Source organism: Colobus angolensis, unplaced genomic scaffold, assembly GCF_000951035.1.
Source record: "Colobus angolensis palliatus isolate OR3802 unplaced genomic scaffold, Cang.pa_1.0 Scaffold330, whole genome shotgun sequence".
Taxonomy (NCBI): Eukaryota; Metazoa; Chordata; class Mammalia; order Primates; family Cercopithecidae; genus Colobus; species Colobus angolensis.
The window spans coordinates 1,980,695-2,006,963 of record NW_012116600.1 but is presented as its reverse complement, the minus strand read 5'-3'; positions in this window follow the sequence as shown (position 1 = coordinate 2,006,963).

Here is a 26,269-nt window from a genome sequence, read left to right as displayed (position 1 = left end):
GCTGGGAGTTGGAGACTGGAGCTGTTCCTATTCGGCCATCTTGCTCCGCCGAACTCATTCTTTTTTATGGCTGCATAGTATTCCATGGTTATACTGGACTTTTCCTATAAAGACACTGTTTGCAAATACTGATTGTAATACTGCAAACAAAAGAAAAAATAAAAATGACATAGACAATTGCTCTTTAAACTCTTTTTTTTTTTTCTTTTTTTTTTGTGCGAGTCTCACGGAGTCTCGCTCTGTCACCCAGGCTGGAGTCCAGTGGTGTGATCTTGGTTCACTGCAAGCTCCGCCCACCTGGTTCACGCCATTCTCGTGCCTCAGCCTCAGGAGTAGCTGGCACTACAGGTGCCCGCCACCACACGCGGCTAATGTTTTGTATTTTTAGTAGAGACAGGGTTTCACCATGTTAGCCAGGATGGTCTCCATCTCCTGACCATGTGATCTGCCCGCCTCGGCCTCCCAAAGTGCTGGGACTACAGGCACGAGCCACCACGCCTGGCCTCTTTAAACTCTTATTTGTAGAATTTTTAAAGCTCAAGGAGAAAAATATTTTGAGTAATGTATTATGTCAAGCCTAAATTAACTGAATTAATTAGCTAACTGAACTCTTAGCTTAAGCAAAGCTCTGGTGACTCCATTTTCTTCTTTCTTTTTAAAACTTGTGTATTTATAGGAAAACACTTTATGGAGATTCTAGAACTTTTTAAAAGAGGTTATGCTGTTTGTTGTTATATATTTTTGGCCTTTAACTTTTTAGAGGAACCATATCTCACAAGGGGTGAATGAATCTGCTGGCAGAATTAACATTAGCACTATTCCATGAATTCAGATTTGTTTCAAGAGAGATGGCATTGTTTAATCCTTGTTTCTATTTGTCAACAATCAGTAACATTAAATTTTTAAATATTTTAGTACATGAAGAAAGTTGGTAGTCAATGGACATATGTGGTATAAATGTCAGAAAATGAAGATCAAAATTTTCCGTTAATAGATATACCTCTAATATATTTAATACTGCAATTTTGTGCACATTATTGCTATTGATTTCTTGAAAATAGAGAGTTAAGATTACAAGCTACTCAGTATGTAAAGACTGAGAGTAAAAAAGACAGATATAAATGTCACTATGACCATGAGATATTAAGTATGGAATCCTAATTACTGGGCTAGATGAGGGATATAAATCTGATAGAGTAAAAAAGTGATTATTATAAAACTGTTGATAATATAGGTAAATGACTTGTCCCTAAAATTAAAAAGTCAAACCTAGTTAATTATATGTTAGCTAATAAAAATGGCAGTGATAAGGTTTATAGATAGGTGAAAAATTAATGAACTCATTAATGAATTTTCTGGTAAATTCTAGAAGTCAGAAGTAACTTAAGGAGTCTGAAAATGTTTAGAAGAGATTAGATTTACTAAGTTATAAAATAATGCTAGAAATAGTGCAATGACATTTTCTACACAGGAGAACTTTAAATCTGTCTTTTAGGTTGTATCGCATGGTTTAAAATAGTCTAGCACAAAGTAGCATTTAATTAATACTACTGCATTAATTAATATTAAAATTAAGCACCATATAAGAAAAAAGGTAGTGTGAATGTGTGTGTTGCAGCTCTGACTGATAATGTCAACATTTCAAAGTGGTCAACTATTGTTTTCTGTACATTTACAACTTTCTCTAATCAGGATATTTATGCTTTTATTTTAGCTGTTCAAAGCATAAATCCACCAAATATACACACTTCAGACCTCTAAAAATTCATTTTTGTTTCCCTGAAAGGTCTCATATTCCTAACTTAAATTTCGATTCCCTTTTTCTACTCTAGTTAAAATATCCATCAGTGCAGTTGAATTCTCGGAAGAGGTGATTTTCTGGCTATAATTTACAATAAGATCTGGTTTAAGTTCCTCAGTCTATGTCGATATTTTGGGACTGAAAATGGGAGAGGATGCTTACCTTGTTTTACTCATTTTTAACTCTAAAAGTTTCCTAGGTAAGTCTCTCATGGTCCAGAGATTTAATGCACAATCATACACACACACACACACACACACACACACACAGGGTTTTTCACTGTCCTAACAGTAACTATCCAATCTCCTTTTGGAGATCATTGTCAGAAAAATAAAAGTGTTGTCAGGAAAATACAAGTGTTCATAACCTGAATATGTTTCTCCTAATCCACCAAATGCTACTGTTTTTCAGTCATTGTCTTTATAGGTGATTACAGAAAGGTATAAATATCCAATTTCTGCAAATAAAATTCTAACAAATTTCAACATGTAATTGCAAATTTCACAACCACCTCTGAAGTCTGTGGAAAGTGATAGTACTTGAAAACTGCTGTAATCACGTGCAAAGCTGTTGATAAACGAGGATGTTAGATGAGTTAACAGTTGAAGGGAAAAGTGGCAATCATGATGACTAGACAGGTTTTTCAAAAGACAATGATTTGAATTTCAAAGGATTAAGAGACCTCCTTTGGGAAAATGGATGCATACTTACGTAATTTTGCAAGAAAACAACCCTTTTGTATAATTCTGCTGTGAAAGTCTAGCTTGAGGGGGAAAACATACTATACATTTTTTGTGTGAAAAATTTAACACAGTAAATAAAAAGTAGTGATGGGCTCATTTATTTTTGCAAATTCTAAGAATTGGTACATGGTTGCAAATGCAACCTCCATTTCATTAAATAGAAGATAAAGCTAAAATTTTTTTAAATTTCTAGTTTTCAAAGTAAAGTCCCATTCATACATTTTCTTTTCATATAATATATAATTGTGCCCTGATTTTCAAGTGAGTTTGGTTAAGTGCCTTTCCCTTGGACACTAAGATAACTGAATAATGAGAACCCTATATATGTGAGCTTGTAGGGGAGTGTGTGTGTGAAGACAAGTCTCATTCATACATTTTTTTCATATATATATATATATATATAATTTTGCCCTTTTTTTTTTTTTTTTGATGGAGTCTCTGTCGCCTGGGCTGGAGTGCAGTGGTGTGATCTCGACTCACTGCAACCTCTGCCTCCCAGGTTCAAGTGATTCTCCTGCCTCAGGCTCCCAAGTAGCTGATATTATAGTCGCCTGCCACCACGCCCAGATAATTTTTTGTATTTTTAGTAGAGACGGGGTTTCACTATGTTGACCAGGCTGGTCTCAGACTCCTGACCTCATGATCCACTCACATCAGCCTCCCAAAGTGCTGGGATTACAGGCATGAGCCACTGTGCCCGGCCTGCCATGGTTTTAAGTGAGCTTAATTAAGTGCCTTTCCTCGGACATTGTGATAAATTGAATAATGAAAACCCTATATATGTGAGCCTCTGTGTGTTTGTGTGTGTGTGTGTGTGTGTGTGTGTGTGATGTCCCATTCATACATTTTTTCATATATATATGAAATTTTGCACTGGTTTTAAGTGGGCTTAATTAAGTACTGTTCCCCAGACACTGTGATTAATTGAATAACTAGAACCCTATATATGTGAGTCTGTGTGTGTGTGTGTATTCATGTGTGTGCATAGGCATGCACACTAATTTCAATGCTTAGAGGAATTTTTAAATTTAGAATTTTATGAAGGCAATACAGGAATATATTAAAAGTGAGTGGGGCGGCTTCAATAATATGGAAAATGATAATGTTTACAACCTAAATAGACTATATGATACATATCTAATAATAGGTTTCGATATTCATTTCCAGTTTGCCTGTTATTTGATTTACCTTGTCTTGTCTAAATTGGGAATCTTTCTTGTTTTTTTAGAACTTTATTATTGATCTCAGAATTCCTAGTTCTTTAACATAACTCAACATTTATGTGGAATAAGTATGATTCTCTCCTCTAAGTGTGTATGTGTATTTGTGTGAGTGTGTAGCAATGTAGGTTATACCCATTATTTAAAAAAAGAATAATTTCTTGATTTGTCTGAGCAGTAAAGAATCTGCCAGTGCCTAGACACTTTATTCTATTACTAATCTTTTTATAACCATAGATGAGCATGCCTATTCAATCACTTTCATATAAAAAGCATGCATTCATTACATTTGAATATCATTTTAAAATTCTTGATTGTTAATGCATTTCTCTTTACAAAAAATAGAAAAATCCAGAAGCTAAGGAGGTAATAACAAACTATAGTATTGCCACCTAGTAAGAAGCACTAATAACACTGTAGTCTATTAGGATGTTTTCTTCCAGTCTTTTTGCTGTGTCACAGAATGCTGACAGAATGTTTTTATCATTGTTATCTTGCATTGTTATCTTGAAGTTGTTTCTAAAATCCCGAAACCAATCAACCAAGCACATAAATATCCAAACTAACAACAAACAAAATGACAAAACATACAGGTAGCGTGCACATCCATACTCTAAAGACAGCCTCAGGAAGCATCAGTTGTATCTTCATGAGGTTATTAATAGGTGGCAGAACTGGCCTGTCTTCCTTCATGCTCACCCTTTCCCTACTCTATATGAGTACTATACTCAAGGGACCCATATAAGCTTTTAGAAATGTGAGCTGTCATCTGGAGCAGGAGAACATCATGTATAGCAGGCTTCCAACAGAATACCTTCTAAACATTGGGCTGTCACTACAAAATGGGAGGTAGGAATCTTATTCTTCAGTTGGATGCTTATGCTCCAGACTTAATGACCTGCGCTCTGTGCCTTTATGGAGTGGGGAGAGGGGAGAGAAGTCAATGGTGGGTGAGAGAGAGATAAAGCTGTTTTCCACAACAAAGATATGCCTTTTTCTCTTTTTCTTTTTCTTTTCTTTTCTTTTTTTTCTTTTTTTTTTTTTTGAGACAGGGCCTTGCTCTGGAGCGCAGTGGTGCAATCTTGTCTCTCTGCAACCTTTGCCTCTGGGGTATAAGCGATTCCACTGCATCGGCCTCCTGAGTAGCTGGGATTACAGGCACTTTCCACTACACCCGCCTAATTTTTGTATTTTTAATAGAGACAGGCTTTCATCATATTGGCCAGGCTGGTCTCAAACTCCTAACCTCAGCTGATCTGCCCTCCTCGGCCTCCTAAATTGCTGGGATTACAGATGTGAGCCACCTTGCCCAGCCAGATATGCCCTTTTCTAGAGAGCCAAGGGAACATCAAGGAAGGTATCTGGGCTTCAGTAGTCTGTTCCACATCTCAGTTGAGAGAACTGGCCTTTGGAAAGGGGACACCAGCAGAGTTTCGGGTGCATGCTAGAGTTGGAAGTGGAGTGGCATGGGGTTAAGAAGCAGCTAAGCTGACATGAATTCTCATGTCAGTAAACTATTTAGTGAGGGGGTTCCCTTAGGGCCTATTGAGAACCTGTTGTAGCTAGGAGAGGCTAGACTGGCTCCAGTTAGTAGTACACCTTTGGTCTATCTCTGTAGTTCTTCTTCCTACCTATTCCTGGAAGCACTAGAAGAAAAAGAGCAAATGAGACAGGAAGCATGATGATGGAGGGTCTGCTGGTCCCCATTCCGAATTCTCTCCAGCTGGGGGAAAGGCCAAGATGAGCACAGAACTGAATGTGAGACTTTAAACTCCAATAGACTGGAAGGGAAATTTTTAACACTGAAAAGTGACTGGGAAGCTATAGGATTTGTCCAAGATATCATTAAAGAATGGGAAAAGGAAATTTCATAGAGCAGTTTGAAGGCAGAGAATGGAGGAAAAGAAAACCACATCATCCTTCTGTCCTGCTGAATTCACTGTTGAATAGGCCACTTTCATGTGCATATAAAAAGCTGAGGTTCCACTGTGTATTTCACAATTTTGCTTTGCTTTTCAAAATTTAACTGTGGTGTCAAAATTTTTCTCATATTATTAAAACTCTCACTCTCTATTATCTGTATGTGTTTATGTTTCAGATGGTTAGAAAATGTAGCACAGACTCACAGAGAGAGAAGTAATCTTGTTCGTTTTGCTGCTGGTACTCAAAGAACAGAAAACTTGATCTCCTACTCCAATCCTGAATTTAGTTGTTTAGGGAGAAGATGGAGTGTCTCTGTGTGTGTGTGTGTGTGTGTGTGTGTGTGTGTGTGTGTTCCTTCCTAGCTGTCCTCGTATCTTTCATGCTATCACACAAAAATAAGATGATTAATTTGCATGAAGTAAAAGGAATTAAACAGAATCTTAAAAGACAATATGGTCTGTTTTATAGCTGTGTCACACTACCTTTAACTAGGTAGTTAAAGATATTCCCCCAATTTTACTATTTTAAATAAAGCTGTGTATAAATATCTTTGTGTAGAAACATTTTCTTCATTTGGTATCAGTCCCAGAAATTGCAACTAGAATAGGTAGAACACATGTTTAAAATGCCTGTTATATACAGCAAGCATTCTCTTAGAACAGTTGGGTATATAAGGAAATCAAGAAAACAACAAAAATCATGTTAAATACCGTCAGCCAGAAGAAAGGCATTACTCCTATTTTCTTCCAATACTTTACCTATGCTTAAGTTCTTGTAAAAGTGAGGTCATGATGTATAGCACAATTTGCATCTACTTGTGCCAATTAATATTATATCAAGAGAATTTTCCTATATTCAATTATTTTTTGAAAATTCTATTGTAAAGACTAGTATATTACTGAATTGATATATAAAAATTTAGTTCTCCTTTATTGTAGCTATTTAGATTATTTATTTATTTATTTATTTATTTTTGAGATGGAGTCTTGTTCTGTTGCTCAGGCTAGAGTGCAGTGGTGCCATCTCAGCTCGCAGCAACCTGCACCTCCCGGGTTCAAGCGATTCTCCTGCCTCAGCCGCCTGAGTAGCTGGGATTACAGGCACGTGCCACCATACCTGGCTAATTTTTGTATTTTCAGTAGAGACGGGGATTTCACAATGTTGGTCAGGCTGGTCTCAAACTCCTGATCTCATGATCCAGCCCCTTCCACCTCCCAAAGTGCTGGAATTAACAAGGGTGAACTACCACACCCGGCTTAGATTATTTAAATTGTTTTGGGATGATGATGCTAAACTGAACATCCACGAAGGTAAGTCTTTTACATAGGCCTATATTTTTTTTTTCTTAAACTGTATTCCTAAAAATGAGACTCTTGTGTCAAAGGTCAGGAGCATTTTGCTAAATTGCTTTCAGAAAGTGAGTCCAATTTTTCAGTTCTAGCAGTAATTTTTGAATAGGCATGTATTTATATTCCTGTTTATACCCCATTTGGTGTTAAGAATTACCATGAAAATTTTTGCAAGTTTCATAAAGAAAACTGATATTTTAATTTTGGCTTCTTTGATTATTAATGAGGTTGAACTTTTCATTGAATGTTTATTAGCCACTTGTGTTTCCTCTTGTGTGTTCTCTGTTCTTGCTTTATGCTCATTTAGCCATTTGATGCATTTGCATTTTAAAAGAGGAACTCATTAACACAAATCTCTAATTAGTAAGCCTATATAGGAAATATTTTCTATGCGGTGGGGGGGGGGGAAGGGATCGTATTTTGCTTTTGTCTGTCCTTTAAAAACATATATTCTATTAAAAAAATTGACCATCAGCTGGGTGTAAGAAACTGTGCACTGTGGGAAATAAAATGAAAAAGAAAAACAAAAAACGATAACTGTTTCTGGTCGTCAAGGAGGAAGCTATTGCATGGCTTGATTTAAGCATGTTGCTTCTAAAAGCTCACTGATTTCTGATTAAGAAATTGCAAAAGTTAATTGAAGTATGTTGAAAATATGGACAATAGCAAGGGAATAATTACTCATAATTTTGTTACATTAAGTGCATCATTTTTATACTTCATGTACAGCCTTTAATTTTCTATGCATTTTCACATAGTTGTAATCACACTCTACGTACTACTTTGTGTCTTGGTCTTTGTACTTAATATTATAGCTTAACCTAGTCTTTTGGTAGTAGAAGTCTTTATTCTAACAGCTAAATCTCTCTACAATTTACCTAATCATACTCACATTTTTGGAGCATTTACATTTTCCTTTGTTAGTACAATTCCTTTAGGTCCATTCTATATTTTTGACAACTTTTTTTTTTTTCATTTAATGGTGCATCATGGGCCTAATACTCAACTATTTGGATTTTAAATATACAAACAAATTAGAAAAAGGTAACTAGAAAGCTTTAAAGACTAATAAGGAGTGATTTTTGAGAAACCATGCCTTTTCTTGTGGGCAATAATTTTTGGGGTGGTTTTCTGTGTACCCCAAATCATAGACTACATTACTTCCTACTTGTATTGCACTGGAAAGCGCACACAGGTAAGTTACAGAAGAACTGCCTCATACTTCACTATGTGATCTAGGACAAATTATGCTTTCAGAGTCTATGTTTTGTCATTTATAATGTATGACTTCTAAAGCTTGCATCACACAATGTTGTTATGAGGATTAAATAAAATATCATACAATACCCACTGAAGTGTATGCTCCAAATGGGTTCAAGTAAATGTTAGATTCTTCCCTTCCCCCTTTAATCCTTTCTTTTCATTCTGGCTATTTGGGAGGAAAACTACAGTTTGAGCTGGCCTGAGGAGTTGGATTTTTCATTTCTCTTTTTCATATTCTTGTCACAATAAGCTCTTAATCATGGCTGTGCCTTAAGTCTTCTTGAAACTCTAAAAATATAGTAATTACCGATTTTCTATCAGTTTACTTAACGATGTTGTGTGAATACAATTTGGGTTCAAATGAATCTTTTCTTTTTTTCAGTTGACTGTGGCATTGCTGGACTATCTCAGGCAGAGCCACAAATCCAAGTCACAGCTTATGAATCTTGTTTTCTGTGAAACCTGGCATCATCTCTCCTTTGTACATCTAATAAACTTTATTCTTTCTAATTGTGTTCTTGAAACTTGTCTTTCACATATTTTGCTTACCAGGGGATTAAGATTTTTAACACAACCAGAAGATAATTACTCAATATATTTTCTCCTGATTTCATAATAATGTAATGCAAGTCACATTGTAGGAGGTTGTTATGGACTGAATATGTACTCCCAAAATTCATAAGTTAAAGTCCTAACTCCTGATATGGAGGTGAGGCCTTTGGAAGGTAACTAGGTTTATTTGAGGTCATGATGATGGGACCCTTATGATGGGGTTAGTACCCTTACAAAAAGAGGAAGACACAGAGATCTCCACATAAGCCTGCACTGATGAAAGGGCATGTGAGCACCCAGCAAGAAGGCAGCTATCTGCAAGCCAGGAAGAGAGCCCTCACCAGGAACCAGATCTGCCAGTACCTTCATCTTGAACTTTCTAGCCTCCAGAACTGTGATAACTAAATATCTGTTGTTTAAGCTAGCCGGTAATGGTATTTTGTACAGGACCCTGATCTAACTAAAACGAAGAGTAGAATGAGATTCTAAAACTGTACCTACACACAATGCCTTTCATTCTCATGAGAGAAATGATACCTGTGCCTTCCTTATTGAATACATAAAGGCATCAATGAAATAAGGTGGGAAATCTCTGTTCTAAAAAAACTGCTTTCTGGCTGGACACCGTGGCTCACACCTGTAATCTCAGCACTTTGGGAGGCCAGGGTGGGTGGATCACCTGACGTCAGGAGTTCGAGACCAGCCTGGCGAACATAGCAAAATCCCGTCTCTACTAAAATACAAAAATTAGCCAGGTGTGATGGCAGGCACCTGTAATCCCAGCTACTTGGGAAGCTGAGGCAGGAGAATCGCTTCAACCCGGGAGGCGGAGGTTGCATTGAGCCAAGATCACGCCACTGCCCTCCAGCCTGGGCGACAGAGTGAGACTCTGTCTCAAAAAACAAACAAAAACAAACAAACAAAAAAAACACTGCTTTCTGTTTTAGAACTCAAAGGGAGGCAGAATCTTCCTTTTATCTGCGGTTAATATGTCCTTTACTATACAGCATGTATTTTACTGTGCATACCATAAGGTCCACAGTTTGCCTATGAGCAGAATGAGGGAACATTATGTACATATATTTCAAAACAAAAGTCATGTCTCCCAGGCTATTTTGGAAAAATACAGATGACATAAAATTTATCTTTTAAAGCAGAAAAGTATGTTTCAATGTAGTTATTGTACAGCATGTACAGTATACATTTTCTTGTTTTAGTGCATTAGTATTATGATAGGGGATGAAGAAGAAACTTAATGAGTTCTATTGAGTTACCCACATTTAATGTGGGTAGGGTTGGGTGGGGAGAAGAAAGGCAGAGGTATAGGGAGAGAGCAGAGCCTTGAGTGTGCTCCAGAGCTGGGCTCACTTCAAATCCCATCTCTATCCTCAACTACCTGCTTGATCTTGGGCAAACTATTTAAATTCTCTAAGCCTCAGTTTCCTTGTCTATAAAATGGGGATAATGATAATATCCTCTGTATGCAGTTGCTGTGAAGGTAAAATTACTTTGGTGGAGTGCCACATAGTAAGGGTTCCTGTGGTGAAATTTCATCATCTAAATCATCTAAATCAGCTATGAGTAAGTCTCCAAGTATAATCTATCTGGGGCACAATTCCTTTCTATCTGTAGACATGAAACTCAAGAAGAAGCAAGTTATTTGCTTTCAGAACACACTGAAGGGACAGACATGAGGTATCAGTTACAGACATCCAGTGGCTCTCAGCTCTACCCTCTGGGTTTCATGCTCCATGCTTGGCATTGTCTTTCTGCTTTCATGAAGGTAGCACATGTTTTCAGCTGAGTAGTTTTCAGTATATTTTTTGCCTGCAGAATTTGACAGGAAGTGGTATCAGTCTGACAGCCTTCTTTCATTTTGTACTGTCTCTTTTAGTGCAAACTTGCAGTGTTTCTTCTGGTATAAAAGTCTCGAGAACCTGAAAACATTTTGATTTTAACCCAGTGAGACCCATGCCAGACTTCTAACCTGCAGCACTGTAAGATAATAAGTTTGTGTTGTAAACCACTGCACTTGTGGTAATTTATTGCAGCAGCAATAGAAAACTATTAAAATTGGACTTTTATGGAGGTCATTGGTGATACTGATAAAAAATGTCTCAGGGAAATAATGAGAAGTGGAATGCTATAGAAGGGATATGGAGGAGAAAGTGAGAAGACCATTTGGAAACAGTACACATAAACCACACTTGAGTTTTTTCCACATATTCATACTTTCTTACCTCTTGGTCTTCTGTCATTGTCTTCCTTGGCTGGTTTGTCCTTTCTCCTATCCTAATTCCACTCCATTCTTGTGATTAATTCCTATCTTTAGGTCTTCCCTGACTCTGTTAATTTGGGTAAGTGCTTTCCCTTTTGGGTTCCTATCACCCAAATGCTTAATATGTTGTATGAGATATGCTATTTCTTCACTAAACTCCCTTGTCTGCTTAGCACTTAGCAAAGTGTAGTAGTCCTCAATAAGTGTTTATTGAATTAATAATTATTTTGAAGGCCAGGTGTGGTGGCTCACACCTGTAATCCCAGCACTTTGTGAGGCTGCGGTGGGTGGATCATGAGGTGAAGAGTTCAAGACCAGCCTGCTCAAGATGGTGAAACACCGTCTCTACTAAAAATACAAAAATTAGCTGGGCATGGTGGCAGGCGCCTGTAATCCCGGCTACCCGGGAGGCTGAGGTTGGAGAATCGCTTGAACCAGGGGGGCAAAGGTTGCAGTGAGCTGAGATTGCACCACTGCACTCCAGCCTGGGCAACAGAGTGAGACTCTGTCTCAAAATAAAAAAATTATTTTGAGGGTTCTTGTATATCAATACATTAATTATAAAGTGTACCTTACCCTATGAAACTTTATTATTTTTATTCTTTAGTTATAGTTCAGTAGTTAGGCTTCAATTCATATATTTGCTAAGATAAGCAGAAAGATTAACAAATGGAATAAATAGCCATCAGGTGTCAATCAAATTAGAGATTTGGCACATTAAATCTATTTACTTAGGTGAAAGCTCTTTCCTAGAGAAATATTTGTAGATGATTATCCCAAGTTTTAAACATAAATTTCCAAATAAGTCTTAGCTTGTAGCTTCCCACAGAAAGAAAAAACAACATACTTGTGAAACTGAATATGAAGCTATTTAAATTTCAGGAAAGAGGATGCTAGGAAATTCTATAAACATTTGAGAGCTTAAATGCACCTGCATTGAAAGCTTAAATACACAGAGACATAAGAACTAGAAACTTAAACCAATTACAACAACAAAGAAACAAAACTTACTCAAATAAACAGAAAAAATGATTTAGGGTTTAAGGTGTCATAGAATTTTACTTGAACCTAATTTACTTTTAAACTTTCTTACTTGTTCCTACAAATTCCCTCTACTTCTTCTCAACAATCCACCCCTTTCAATAGACAAAATTTCCTGTGCCTTCATAAACCACATTGTTCAGTTAATTTTTTTCTGGCCTCTCACCATGCACCAGTTCCTGCATTTTGTCACTTTATAATCTGATAGGCACTGGAATTTGCTTTGAGTAAGCAGCATCATCTTACATAACTGAAAGTCTTTTATCTTGCAGCTACATCCCTCTGAAATAATCTGGAACAAGGAAGAAAATTTTGTGAGCAGTCAGGACCCTATCACAAAGATAAGACCCTATGACTCATAGAATTTACTCTTTGAAGAATCTGGCAGACCCTCACTTAGAAACTGTTTACATGGCCGGGCGCGGTGGCTCAAGCCTGTAATCCCAGCACTTTGGGAGGCCGAGACGGGCGGATCATGCGGTCAGGAGATGGAGACCATCCTGGCAAACACAGTGAAACCCCGTCTCTACTAAAAAATACAAAAAAAAAAACCCACACAAACAAACAAACTAGCCAGGCCAGGTGGCGGGCTCCTGTAGTCCCAGCTACTCAGGAGGCTGAGGCAGGAGAATGGCTTAAACCCGGGAGGCGAAGCTTGCAGTGAGCCGAGATCCGGCCACTGCACTCCAGCCTGGGCAACAGAGTGAGACTCTGTCTCAAAATAAAAAAATTATTTTCGGCCCGGCGTGGTGGCTCAAGCCTGTAATCCCAGCACTTTGGGAGGCCGAGACGGGCGGATCATGCGGTCAGGAGATGGAGACCATCCTGGCAAACACAGTGAAACCCCGTCTCTACTAAAAAATACAAAAAAAAAAAACACAAACAAACAAACAAACTAGCCAGGCCAGGTGGCGGGCTCCTGTAGTCCCAGCTACTCAGGAGGCTGAGGCAGGAGAATGGCTTAAACCCGGGAGGCGAAGCTTGCAGTGAGCCGAGATCCGGCCACTGCACTCCAGCCTGGGCGACAGAGCCAGACTCCGTCTCAAAAAAAAAAAAGAAAAAAAAAGAAAAAAAGAAACTGCTTACATGAATGCAAGTGCATTTATCAATACATCCTTAGGACATTAATGAACGATGCCTTAGGACAATAACTAGTATTTATGATGTGATGATCTTGAGGCAGATGCACAAGTTAATGTGTGTTCTATAAGTTAGAATAAACAAGAGCAAGAAGTGGGCTGTTCATCACTGGATGAGTTCTATCCAAAATGGATGAAATAGGAAAAGTTTCAGCACTTAGGAAATGAGTTTTATTAGTTTACAAAATAAATGTTTATGGAACATAACATCTCCTCGGCCCGGCGTGGTGGCTCAAGCCTGTAATCCCAGCACTTTGGGAGGCCGAGACGGGCGGATCACGAGGTCAGGAGATCGAGACCATCCTGGCTAACACGATGAAACCCCGTCCCTACTAAAAAATACAAAAAACTAGCCGGGAGAGGTGGCGGGAGCCTGTGGTCCCAGCTACTCGGGAGGCTGAGGCAGGAGAATGGCGTAAACCTGGGAAGCTGAGCTTGCAGTGAGCTGAGATCCGGCCACTGCACTCCAGCCCGGGCGACAGAGCGAGACTCTGTCTCAAAAAAAAAAAAAAAAAAAAAAAAATCTCCTAATATTGCAGAATATGTTTTTCAATTCAGTCACCAGTGGTACCTTGTGATTTTAAATGTACTGTACTTTAAAAATTAAATCTGTTTGTAGAACAGGTTGGCGATAACTAAACAAACCCTAGGGCATCACAGGACCTCTTGGGGCCCACTTGCTACAATGGTAGAAAGAGAAGGTCTGGCTGATGAGTCACAATTAACCCAGTTGGTTCTGAATTCAAACTGTTACTCTGCCAGTAATGAGTTGCATGTAGTTCGTCAAACTACTTAGCTACTCTCTGCCTCCATTTCCTCATTTGTGAAAAGAGGATAATAAATGTAGCCAACTCTTAGTGTGGGGCACAGAGTAAAGCACAAATAATCTTGGTTTGTTTGAGTGTTATTAACTTCACAAATATATCTATTGGAGGCATGGTGAGAAATCAGAGAAAACTACAAAATCTTAACATTGGAAAGGAACCTAATCAGTGAAGAGAACTTAGAAACTGTCTAGTGCAACTTTCACCCAATGGAGGGATCTCTTCCCAAATTTTCTAATAGTCATTTAACATCTTCATGGAGAATTCAAGGGAAGGAGCTATTTTAGGAGTCCTTCTTTCTTTTGTGGCATGGCTCTGCCTAATTCATCTATTAGCCCTAATTTGCCTTTTAGCGAAACAGAGAGTAAAAATACCCACGCTTTGTTGAGTGTAAACTATGTTCCATGTAATGTACTACACCACCTTACAGATATCATTGTTAATTTTTACAATAGTCCTATAGAGTTGATAATCTTAGGTCTATTTTGGAGATTTAAAAAGTTGAGGCATTGAAGGCCAATGACCTTTTCTGACATCATACAGTTAATATGTTTAAAAATGATGAGATATTCTTACCAGTAATAGCCCTTTAAAATATCTGAAAATATGTATTAGTTTTTTGTAAGCTCTCTTTTCTACAGCAAGCAATTTCTTTAGCTATTCCTTATATGGTATAAGGACTGTATTTCCTCTCTGCCATCCTTCCTTGAATATTTAAAAATTTCTAACATTGCTTTTAAGTATAGCACCCAGGGATGAATACTCTTTTCCGGATAGATATTGCCTATCCTGATTTAGATATTACTGTATTATTCAGCCTAAGACAATTTTTCTGCAGCTATGTAGCAAAATATTGACTAATGTTCAACTAGAGATCAACTAAAGCCTCTAGTTCTCCCCTCCCCACCCCTCAATAAAAATGCTGTCTTGCCTGGCCTCTCCTGTCTTGTACACATGCAGAGCATTTGTTTGTCTTTTAATTATAGCATGCGTGTTAATTTTATTTTATGGGTTTCATCTTGGTGTTCTGCCTTGTCAAGATCATTGTGAATCTAAATTCTGTCATCTGACATATTAGCTCTGCCTTTCAACTTAGTGTTATTTGTGAATTTGATAACTGTGCTTTCTATATCTTCATCCAGGATGTTGATAAAAATATTGAACAGGGAAGGGTAAAGAGACAATCCAGCAGCCTGATACAAGGGACATTATAGTTAATAATGCTCCACCTGAATGAGTAATGGTCTTGCATTAAAAAACTACAACTTTGTTTGTATAGTATTTAATCATTTCAAAGCCTTCTAGTTATCATATAATACATTATTATGATCTAATCCAGTCTGATTGGGTAGATAGAGAAATTAGATTTTAAAGGTAGCAGTAAGGGCCGGCTGTGTTCTGAGATTTTGGGAGCACTACAGAGTCTGTCTCTTCCCTAAGTTCCTCCTCATTCAGTTCATTGCCATGGCGAATTTAAAGGAACTTTATTCTTGTGGTTTAAGTAAAACATGAGTTTTGTGTACTCTTAAAGTGCCATACTTTTTGGAAAGCCCCTTTGGGTCCCTTCCCATTGTATGGGAGCTCTGTTTTCACTCGTTAAATCTTGCAAATGCACACTCTTCTGGTCTGTGTTTGTTCCTGCTTGAGCTGAGCTTTCGCTCACCATCCACCACTGCTGTTTGCCACCATCATAGACCTGCCATTGACTTCCACCCCTCTGGATCTGGCAGGGTGTCTGCTGCATTTCTGATCCAGCGATGCGCCCATTGCCATTCCTGTTTGGGCTAGAGGCTTGCCATTGTTCCTGCATGGCTAAGTGCCCGAGTTCATCCTAATCAAGCTGAACACTAGTCACTGGATTCCACGGTTCTCTTCTGTGACCCACGGCTTCTAATAGAGCTGTAACACTCACCGCATGGCCCAAGGTTCCATTCCGTGGAATCCGTGAGGCCAAGAACCCCAGGTCAGAGAACAAAAGTCTTGCTGCCATCTTGGGAGCAGCTGCCACCATCTTGGGAGCTCTAAGAACAAAGACCCACCCGTAATATTTGGTGGCACCCTTACAGGGATTCTCCAAAGCAGTGAGTAACATTGGACCACTTTCGCTTGCTATTCTGTCCTATCCTTCCTTAGAATTGGAGGAAAATACTGAACACTCGTAGGCCAGTTAAAAATGATTAGCGTGGCTGCTGGACTTAAGATTCAGGTGTGAGGCTTCCTGGGAAAAGGCTTTCTAACAACCCCCAAGCCTTCTGGATTGGGGACGTTGGTCTCCCTGGAACCAGCTTCTGCTTTCACAGTTTCCTGGGGGAAGCTAAGGGCCAACTAGAGGCAGAAAGCTGTCGTCCTGACCTCCTGGCATTGGCCAGTCGAGATCATGGCGCAGCCAGAAGTCTCTACTCAACAGTTGCCCATGCGTGCACCCCTACCTCTCCTTCTGACCCATACCTCCTGGGTCCCAACCACAACTTTCTTGAAAGTGTAGCCCCCAAGTTCTCCTTACCTCTGATTCTACTTACTCTGATCCCTGCCTCCTAGATACTAATGCTTCAGACTTTCACTTCCTCTCCCAAATATTAGAGTAAGTTGTATCTTCAAAGGGATCTAGGGAAGTTCTATGCTGTATCCTTACGCATCTAGACTACGAACTCAGGGAGTCTTGTCCCTGGTGCCCCTCCCAATTTAGGTATATAGCTCTTGACATGGGCAGTTATGTGGGACCCATTCCCCACATCCTTGCCAGGGCCCCAAGTTCTTTTATGAGCCGTGGCCCCAAGTTTGTAAATGGCTAGGAAGATTGCTCTCCCATTGTGTAAGATGCTCTCCTCCCCCAATTTCTACCCAGCTTACCCCTCTGCAATACAGTCTCCAAGTCTTGGCTTCTTGGCCAGGACCTTAGAACTGATAACCCAGTACTTTAACAACTGGAACTAGGTCTATGAAAACATAATAGATCAGGATGAAAGCGAATTGAGTAAATTATAGGGAGGCGCATGTTCCTGTAGTGGCAAATGGGGGCAATGAGCGAACGTCCTTCCACTGTATTCCCAGAATCCATCTACAAAAAGAGAGAGAGTAAAGAGAGTGAGAAAAGAGGGAAAAAGGGAAAAGAGAGAGGGGAAAGACAGAGAGAAAGAGAGATAGAGGAGAGAAAGAGAGAAAAAGAGAGGAAAAGAGGGAGTCAAAGAAAGAGGAAAGAGAGAGAGGGGGGGAGGAGAGGAAAAAGAGAGAGAAAGGGAAAAGAGAAAGCCAGAAACAGAGAGAGTTTAGAAGTAGTAAAGAAAAAAACAGTGTACCCTATTCCTTTAAAAGCCAGAGTAAATTTAAAACCTATAATTGATAATTGAACGTCTTCTCCATGACCCTGTAACACTCCAATACTACCTTGTTGTCAGTGCAAACAAGGGAGTAGCCCGAAAGCACTGAGAGCACTGACAATCAGTAACCTTCCTATCAAAAATCCTTAACCCAGTAACCTGCAGATGGCCCAAATGCATTTAATCTGTAGGGGCAAATGCTGTGCTAGCAGAAGAAAGTAGAAAAATAACTTTAAGAGGAAACCTCATTGTGAGCACACCTCAGAGCTATCCTAAGTAAAAAAAGCAGAAAGGTAGCTTACCAACTCAAAAATCTTAAAGTATGGGGCTATTCTGTTAGAAAAAGATGAGTTAACATTAACTACTGAAAATTTCCTTAACCCAGCAGATTTCCTAACAGGGGATTTAAATCTTAATTACCATACAAAAGTCCGACTAGACCTAGGAGAAACTCCCTTCAGGACAGGATGATAGATGGTTCCTCCCGGGTGATTGAAAAAAAAAACTGATTGAGTATTCAGTAATTGACAGGGAAACTCTTGTAGAAGCAGAGTTAAGACAATTGTCCAATAATTCATCTGCTCAAAGGTGCAAGCTGTTTGCACTCAGCCAAGCCTTAAAGTACTTACAGAATCAAAAAACTCTATCTCAATCCTGACTCAAAAGGTTACCTACAATCCCTCTGAAACAAATTTGCATAAAAACTGTTGTTTATGGGAATGCATCTTGATGGGGCAGCTGGGTTGTTATGAAATACTCAGGAACCCTGCCCAGCTCTAGAACTCACCCATTAGTGCAAAGGCAATGTTAGGCATGCTGGTAAAGGACCACTAGAATCCAGCAGCCCAGATCGCTTTCTTTGTGCTCAAGAAAGGTGGGAAACCAGGTGCAAGACTGCTACATTGGTGAGCGTAACTAATCTGATGAGCAGAGGTTCATGGGTGGTTACGCACCCTGGAAAGGAATAAGCATTAGGACCATCGAGGATGCTCTATGGCTAATGCTCATTGGAAAATGACTAGCGGTGCTGGCATCCCTATGTTCTTTTTTCAGATGGGAAACGTTCCCCACAAGGCAAAAACTCCACTAAGATGTATTCTGGAGAATTCGGTGCAGAGTGTATGTACCTTTTTCCCTCTCAGACTTGAAGCAAATTAAAATAGATGTAGGTAAATTCTCAGATAACCCTGATGACTATATTGATGTTTTACAAGGGTTAGGACAATCCTCTGATCTGACATGGGGAGATACAATGTTACTGCTAGATCAGATACTAACCCCAAATGAGAGAAGTGCCGCCATAACTACAGTCTGAGAGTCTGGCGATCACTGGTATCTCAGTCAGGTCAATAATAGGATGACAACAGAAGAAAGAGAGCAATTCCCCACAGGCCAGCAGGCAGTTCCCAGTGTAGACCCTCACTGGGATACAGAATCAGAACATGGAGATTGGTGCCGCAGACATTTGCTAACTTGTGTGCCAGAAGGACTAAGGAAAACTATGAAAAGCCTGTAAATTATTCAGTGATGTCCACTATAACAAAGGGAAAAGAAGAAAATCCTACTGCCTTTCTAGAGAGAGTAAGGGAGGCATTGAGGAAGCATACGTCGCTGTCACCTGACTCTATTGAAGGTCAACTAATCTTAAAGGATAAGTTTATCACTCAGTCAGTTGCAGATATTAGAAAAAACTTCAGAAGTCCACCTTAGGCCCAGAGCAAAACTTAGAAACCCTACTGAACTTGGCAACCTCGGTTTTATATAGTAGAGATCAGGAGGAGCAGGTGGAATGGGACAAATGGGATAAAATAAAAAAAGGCCACCACTTTAGTCATGGCCCTCAGGCAAGCGGACTTTGGAGGCTCTGTAAAAGGGAAAGTCTGGGCAAATCAAATGCCCAATAAGGCTTGCTTCCAGTGCAGTCTACAGGGACACTTTAAAATAGATTGTCCGAATAGAAATAAGCCACCCCCTGGTCCATACCCCTTATGTTAAGGGAATTACTGGAAGGCCCACTGTCCCAGGGGATGAAGGTCCTGAGTCAGAAGCCACTAACCAGATGATCCAGCAGCAGGACTGAGGGTGCCTGGGGCAAGCGCCAGCCCATGCCATCACCCTCACAGAGCCCTGGGTATACTTGACCATTGAGGGCCAGGGAGTTAACTGTCTCCTGGACACTGGCACAATCTTCTCAGTCTTACTCTCCTGTTCCAGACAACTGTCCTCCAGATCTGTCACTATCCCAGGGGTCCTAAGACAGGCAGTCACTAGATACTTCTCCCAGTCACTAAGTTGTGACTGGGAAACTTTACTCTTTTCTTATGCCTTCCTTATGTCTGACAGCCCCACTCCTTTGTTAGGGAGAGACATCTTAGCAAAAGCAGGGGCCATTATGCACTAGAATTAGGAGAAGGAAAAAGGGTAAATATATATACAGACTCTAAGTATGCTTATCTATTTCTCCATGCCCATGCAGCAATATGGAGAGAGAGGGAATTCCTAGCTTCTGAGGCAACACGTATCAAACATCAGGAAGCCATTAAGAGATTATTATTGGCTGTACAGAAACCTAAAGAGAGGGCAGTCTTACACTGCTGGGGTCATCAGAAAGGAAAAGAAAGGGAAATAGAAGGGAGCCGGCAAATGGATTTTGAAGCCAAAAGAGCCATAAGGCAGGACCCTCCATTAGAAATGCTTATAGAAAGACCCCAAGTATGGGGTAATCCCCTCCAGGAAACCAAGCCCCAGTACTCAGCCGAATAAATAGAATGGGGAACCTCACAAGGACATAGTTTCCTCCCCTCAGGATGGCTAGCCGCCAAAGAGGGAAAAACACTTTTGCCTGCAGCTAACCAATGGAAATTACTTAAAACCTTTCACTTAGACACTGATAGTACCCACCAAATGGCCAAATCATTTACTGGGCCAGGCCTTTTCAAAACTATCAAGGGCCTGTGAAGTGTGCCAAAGAAATAATCCCCTGCGCTTCAGGCCATACATTTCAATCCCTGTATCTTTAACCTCCTTGCAAAGTTTGTCTCTTCCAGAATCAAACTGTAAAACCACAAATGGTTCTTCAAATGGAGCCCCAGACGCAGTCCATGACTAAGATCTACCATGGACCCCTGGACCAGCCTGCTAGCCCATGCTCCAATGTTGATGACATTGAAGGCATCTTTCCAGAGGAAATCTCAACTGCATGTCCCCTACTACACCCCAATTCAGCAGGAAGCAGTTAGAGCAGTGATCAGCCAACCTCCCCAACAGCACTTGGGTTTTCCTATTGAGAAGGGGAACTGCGAGACAGGACTAACTGGATTTCCTAGGCTGACTAAGAATTCCTAAGCCTAGCTGGGGAAGGTGACAGCACCCACCTTTAAACACAGGGCTTGTAACTCAGCTCACACCAGAACAATTGGTAGTAAAGAGGGCTAACTAAAATACCAACTAGGCTAAAAGCAGGAGGTGAAGAAATAGTCAAATCATGTATCACCTGGGAGCACAGAGGGAGGGACAATGATTGGGATATAAACCCAGGCATCTGAACCGGCAGCGGAAACCCCCTTTTGGATCTCCTCCCATTGTATGGGAGCTCTGTTTCCACTCTACTAAATCTTGCAACTGCAAAAATAAATAAATAAATAAATAAAAATAAAAATAAAAATAAAATGCCATACTGTTGTGTTTTTTCACTATAGCATTTATCACTATATAATGTGTTTTACTTATTATCTTGTTTATTTTTTGTCACACTAGAAGGTAAGCTCCATAAAGCAGGAATTTTTTTCCCTGTTTTTCTCACTGCTATTCCATAGTAGATGCTTGTGGTAAATACTAAAAAATATATGAATATGTAATTGAAAAGCTTAATTCTTAATTAAGATTGAAATCCTGCATGGTAAGTTTTGATCACGTTGGCTCCATCAAGGCATGAATGTCTGTGAACAAACAAATGTGAGCTCTCTGCTACTGATGTCTGCCTTCCTCCCTTGTGTCCTCTGTTAACCTCTGATGCAGGTTGTAGGAAGCTGGTGATACCTCCATGTTCTCCAAGTTTTGTTACACTTTCTCCATATGGCTGAGGTCTTAAGATTGCTCTCCATTCTAGACCCAATTTAAGTTTTTATTCCAATGGCCATTCTTGCCTTACAGCTTTTCTGAAATGAAAAACACTTTGCCTTGAGATAGAAGTCCCAGACGCTGAATGCACACCTGCAGTTCCCATTATTGCTCATGTAGATTCTTCACTGCTCAGACTCCTTAATAGGAACTTGCACCTCTTTCACTTGGTATCTCAATGTGCTGTATGCCTGTTGCTTTACTGCAGATCCATGAAGCTCTCAGGCCAAAATGAAGCACTGGGCTCAGTTAGGTATGACAAAGCCCTTGTTCCTCTCATTTCTCTCTCATATTCTTCTGCAATGATTCTAAGGTATTTCAGACAGGGACAAATAAGGAGGGAGCATGAGGTTGCTGATACCTAGAAGATGAGACTCCTAAGAACAAACGTTGCCTACCAGCTGATTTTTTTGTACAGAAGGTCTCCACTTACATGTTTAGGAAATAAAATACATACAAAAATACCCAAAGAACTTTTTTTCTGCCTTATGTTGGAGAAAGAAGTGACCTAATTATTGTTTTCAACTACATGACGGACTGTGTCCATCTGTTTTTCTCCTTCACCAAGAATAGAACTAGAGGAAACAGGCTTAATCTGTAGCCTGAGCTTTGTAGTTTAAACATAAAGGATAATTTCCTGACAGTGAGTAGTGGATTATAGAATTTGTTTCTTATGAGATTTAGATTTCCATCTGGCTGGGGTATGTTTGATACAGTTGTCTCCGAAATTGGTGGAGGTGGGTGTATATGTAGGTTAAATGACTCCTGAAAGATTCTTATTCTTAAGCATTTATGATTAACTTTTTGAAAAAAGTCTTACAAATGACTTCATGCTGTCCTAATATTTTTAATGTAGAATAATGTGAATTTTAATTTATTGGAGGAGTGCATTTAAAAATAACTTCAAAATGAATGTTCAGACACTTTTAGAGTGTAGGAGGGCAGATCTTTGAATTTTGAAAAGATTGAACATGATTTACTAAATGTATTTCTGGGTTTGCCCTAGATGAAGCTGTTGTTTAGTTATGTTTTGTATTTCTAAATTTAAGTTTGAATTTGGAAAGAATTTTTTTCATGTGAAAGCTTTGATTTTGGACAATATTGATAGTTGCAAACTTATGCCCAAAAGTTTAAAGAAAAACTTTATGTTAATTATAGTTACTCAAGAAGTCAAATGATAGATAATGGTAATAGAAATAAAAGCAATCCAGTGACTGAATTATACAATATGATTCTTTGAAACATGTGATATAGTTAGAGAATAACTGAAGTAGAAATACAATAAAATAGATAAGAAAGAAAGATAGATTCGAAATGACCTCTGGGTTAGTTTAGAAATCTGTATAAATATCAAAGTATTGAAATTCTGCTAAACTCACATGTGGGACTTGCATGAAACTATTCATTCAAAAATAAGTGCAAAATGTTAAAAATGTGAACTTCTTAATCTTGATAAAAAAAGTTAAATGCGAAAGACTGATACTTAAAGAAGAGACTTTTTGATAGTAGGTTGAATACTAATAACCGCATTAAAATCTCCACCAAGTATTTTGTGTATCTTTCAAGACAGAAGATGACTGCTATATTTACTTTCTTGATTCTATTTGAAATTAATTTGTACAAGTACAAATGAAAAAAGAGTGATTTAATTCATGGCATCAACCATGTTTTAATGATTTAATTAGCAAACCTTGAAAGAATACAAAAATTATGCTAAAGGGACTAGGTCAAATGCTGGTATTTGTATAATAATTTAGAAAATAGGATTTAATCTTCAGGTCAGGCAGTTCTTTCTTAAATATACAAAGCAATGCATGGGGTCTTTAGACATATCTAAAACAGGTACATTGTTAAGGATTTTACTGGGCTGACATTTCCCCTTCTGCCTAGCTTTGTTTTAAAAAGGAAAGGGATTCAGAAATCTCAGTCTGGGCACATAGAATAAATTATCTTCCTACAGAATTAAAATTAAAGTGCGAGAAATCTATTATGTAAATATAAAAGAGTATCTCTAAGAATTTCACAATTCTAGGCAGCACTGGTGAGATGCAGGTAGAATTCACAATTCATATTTGACTAAAGTTCATCTTACTGTGGGAATTGTACTACTTTTGCTCTCTTTTTCTGAGAATCTTCTGCCTATTTACTGAGTCTGCCTCTCTATCATTCCTCAGATCCCAATATGATTATATCTAGCCCATGTTTTACTTTATTCAATATGATGGGGTTTTATTCAGTATCTTGGTTAGATCTACAGATTTTTACCATAACCGTTTTCATTTTCATTAAAAGGAACTAATTGCTAAGATCAGGCTTATCCTTTTGGGATAGGAAACTTTGGATTTGTTGCGATTAGAAAAATTTAGGGATAAAACTGTAGAGGGTCCTCCATCATGTGTTTGAAAATGAATGATTTGAGTGAGATACACTGAGAAATCATTCTCTATCATTAAACAATAATCTTATTAGGTTGTATTTAAATATGTTCACAAAGGTAGATTTTAGCTAAAAAAAAAAAATGGGACCCCTATAAGAAGAAGGAGCTTTAAAAGTAAGCCTATTAGTTACAAGATCCACACTTGTAACTCTTAAAATTAAAGAAAACTCAGGATTTTACCTACAGGCATACTGTTAGTTGTCCACTTTGCAAAATGTATTTTTCTCTGTTTCCTGGGACATGTTCACACAACTAAAACATTACCAGGTTCTTTTGCTGTGAGTGCTGTGTGACAAAGTTCCTTGGCAGGAAATATATGGGCACGAGATGTGTGCCACTCTGTTCTCACTCACTTACTTGCTCTGAGCTCACCCCTTTTCCATGTCCTGTAGCTGGAACATGAACATGCTCAAGATTCAACCTGACCATGGGATGAGAACTATGCCCCAGGGTGTGGTAGAGCACCAGGGTAAAAGGAACATGGCCCCTTGGTAACTGAATGGAGTGGAGCTACTCTCCCAAGCTGGCCACTCACCTTGGGAGGTGTCTGAGAGATCAGTGTTTACTTCTTTAACTCATTATTTTCAGGGGTTTCGTTAATACAGAAGCCTATCTATACTCTAACCTATTATGTTTTTATAAACAAACAATTTCCAACCAAGAAAAAAATATTAGTTGAATAGTTTTGATAAGATGAGGATTAATAAGAAAGGCTTTAAGCTACACTCCTTTTTATGTTCTTATCTCTTTACCACTTCTTCACTCCTTTAGCTCCACTCTCACACTTTACCCACCCGATTTGTTTCCCCAGACTGGCTGTACAAATTATGGAAACAGACTTTATTGCCCTTTCTGGTTGGTTTTGACCAATAAGAAGTCATGACAAGCTGTCAGAAGTAGGTGAATGAGGTCAAGGAATTTACTTCCTTGGCTTCCTCTGTGTAAGAGTGCCTTGGACTGTTTTTATTACTCTAACTGAAGGTAACTGCTTCTTTCAAAGTAGCCTCTCCTACATAATTCTCTCCTCTTTTGTAGTAACTGCTTCCTCCTCTTGTCCCTTTGATGTTAATAAACCTTGGTTACAGAATCATCTTTTATGGCTCTCCTCACTCTGTTGATATCTTTATAAATAGTCTCTATGTAATTATCTTGAGTGTTAAGATAACTCTCTGTGAATTATCTTCAGTGTTCCATCTGTTTCCTGTTGGGAACCTGACTAAAATGCTATTTATGCATCAATCTTTTAAGTAAAATGCTATTTGAATGGTAGAAAATAATTTATGATCAGCTTGAAATTATTTTTATGAAGTCATTATGATCATTGAATGGAAATCAGAGGGAAAGTGTGCAATTTATGTTCTAGGTAACTATGCATAGCCACAATTATTTTATAGTGAAATCTTGACCTAGAATCAAGTTTTCTTATATCCATAGAAGAAGCTCACTTAAATTACAGAAAAATTGCTTGGGAAAAACCAACCAAGCATACAAAAACAAGACTTTTAGAGAAGAGTGCTGAAATTAGTTGATTCTCAGAAGTGATAGCTCATGACACTTCATGGCTCAGGGAGGCTGTCAGCAGAAACAGTATCCTCGGGAAACTGGTTGTATATCCTGGTTCTCAAATGCTACCTGGTTCTCTAATGCTATGAAACAAGAAACAGTTTGTGCAGCAGGGTTTATCAGCGATTAACATAGAATTAGTCAAAATTCTTTCTATTTTAGTTTGCTGAGAATGATGATTTCCAGCTTCATCCATGTCCCTGCAAAGGACATGAATTCATCCTTTTTAATGGCTGCATAGTATTCCACGGTCTATACATGCCATATTTTCTTTATCCAGTCTATCATTGATGGGCATTTAGATTGGTTCCAAGTCTTTGCTATTGTGAATAGTGCTGCAATATACATATGTGTGCATGTGTCTTTATAGTAGAAAGATTTATATTCCTTTGGGTATTCTAGGGTTTTTATGGTTTTAGGTCTTATGTTTAAGTCTTTAATCCATCTTGAGTTAATTTTTTTTGAAGTGTAAAAAAGGGGCCCAGTTTCAGTTTTCTGCCTGTGGCTAGCTGGTTTTCCTAACACCATTTATTAAATAGGGAATCCTTTCCCCATTGCTTGTTTTTGTCAGGTTTGTTAAGATTCTTTCATTTTGAAATTGCAAAAACCTGATTCAACAAGGTTTACCAAAACAGTAATTTTTTTTTCCTATATAACTAGAAAGTCAAAGACATCATGGGTCAAGATTTTTTTTTTTTTT